Below are 2,206 nucleotides of genomic sequence, written 5' to 3'. Positions count from 1 at the left end.
GGCACCAACACTACGACCATTGACCATGTTATTTTGTCCACCAAAGCTAAGATAGGTCGGAAGAAGTGAAAGCGGCAACTTGGTTTCAACATGGCTAGTTCAAGTCATTAAATTTTGATCATAAATTTTGCTACTAGAACAGTTGGCTATCTATAATTTTCTTCCATATCCATTGTGTACTTTGTTTTTTGTTCTTCTCCTTCCGATCTTAGTTTGGACCGTGTTCTTCCATTCAATTTTCCCGATTTTATTAGTAATTATTTTCATCTATTTTTTTAAAAATTTAACGGTGGCTTTAAGAGTTGGCGATTCCATAAGCAAGGCTCGTGAAGTCGTGGGTGGTGAAAGGATATACTCAATAAGTGACAAGCCCAAAAGATAATGCTTTCTACTTCTAGAACTATGTAGTAAACTGCTTCGGTTCGATTTAATTTAATCTATAACTTGATGATTGTAATTATCTCAGAGGTGATATACCTGTTCGATTGCCTATGATAGTCCTTTTAGTGACAAAGGATTGAGTAGTGAAACAACCAAGGGTATAACCATTATTAAGTAGATCGTATTGGAACAAACAAGTAATTTCAATTATCAATTATAACACTGGACAATTCTGGAATATCCTATTTTCTCTCTTATTAAATAAGCAACTCTAAAATTCTTCACACACCGTAGTTGTCCATCTGAATCAACAAACAAAGTTTTGATAATATTTTGGATTGCCACCATCTAAAATTGAACCAACAGCTTCTATGTTTGATAATTTTTATCCACCGTCATTGTCCATTTGTGTTATCCATTTTGTACTAAGATTCTGGATTGATAATTTTATTATTTAAGAGCTAAAAGGAAGAGCCATAGAGCTACAAATCACATTTAACACACTATATAATCATCAATACAACACAGTTCTCATGCCGGACATTGCGGCTATATGATTTTCAACACGCTATTGATGCTTGGTAGGTTTGACAACTCATCCTTTGTTATTGAGGTAAATTTGTTTCACTCTGTCTATATTTGTGTATCCATTTTAGGAAATGGCTATTTGATCATTATCTGTTTTTGAATACTAAATTCTATGATTTCTTAAATTGTGTATATCCTATTAACACATATTTGTTTGGAACTTTCATTTGTAAGTGTAAAAACATTCTCGAAACACTAAATTTTCTTGTAGAACAACAATAGTGAAGAAACAGACAATTAAAACACAAAGTTCTATGTTATTTGTTTGAATCCTTCCTTTTTTGCTGTCTGGATTTTGCACATTATCGCGACCTCTTAGTTTTATGAAAACTTGCTTGATAGACCATGGGCTAAACCTTTCAATTTTTTTATGTCTGATTTTAAGACCATGATACTAAAATCATGTGAGAACGTGGTTGGGTGCTCTCTTTCTCATGTTGTTTTAAGTTACAGAATATTGGTATCCTCTTGGCAACTTGTATTACTGTATTGTTATATGTATTCTCTGCTTACATGCATGCTTCCATCGACTCAGTTGAATTTTTCTTCTTTGTTTACATAATCTAAGATGATTAGTTACACTTTAAGATCACTTAACTATATGTAGACTTATCTTTATGTAGACTATAAATTTCTTACGGAACACTGGTAGCAACTAATTAGGTGAAGAGTAAGAAGATGACAAAAGAAGAAATGAGAATGGGAGCGTTGATAGAACAACAGGATCTTCAGTTGACATTTTATGTTTGTTTGACGATCAACGATGGAATTTCTTGGCCAAATTTTCATCTTTTTAGCTTGGTGGAAAACATAAATTAGGTAAGCTTCCCTTCGATATGAAGTCTCATAATTCATAAAACAATTTCTAACTCCTTTATTTTGTGAACAATTTTATTTTTTATTGTATAAATAGGTATGAGAAAAACATGAAATTGGAGGTTATGCTAGGTGAATTACTTGTGTCCTAATCTCAAACGAGGAAAGAAATATATGAGGACAACTGAAAATTCCCTCGTGATGCCTCACCCCTTTGGAGAGGAAATTATCAGATACTTGACATTGCACGGAAGCTATTTTTCGTCCCTGTTAAATGTGATTAGAAATGTCAAGCTTCTAGCTTTTTGTAAAATATATTTAAGAACAATGTATATAGACACATCTGACTTTGTTAAGTTTACAGTGATAATCCACCAGTCCTATTCAAAGTTCACCCTGAAAATTGTCTTAAACTATCACA

The sequence above is a fragment of the Capsicum annuum genome, unplaced genomic scaffold (genome assembly GCF_002878395.1).
Source record: "Capsicum annuum cultivar UCD-10X-F1 unplaced genomic scaffold, UCD10Xv1.1 ctg2478, whole genome shotgun sequence".
Lineage (NCBI taxonomy): Eukaryota > Viridiplantae > Streptophyta > Magnoliopsida > Solanales > Solanaceae > Capsicum > Capsicum annuum.
This window is presented reverse-complemented; position numbering follows the sequence as displayed.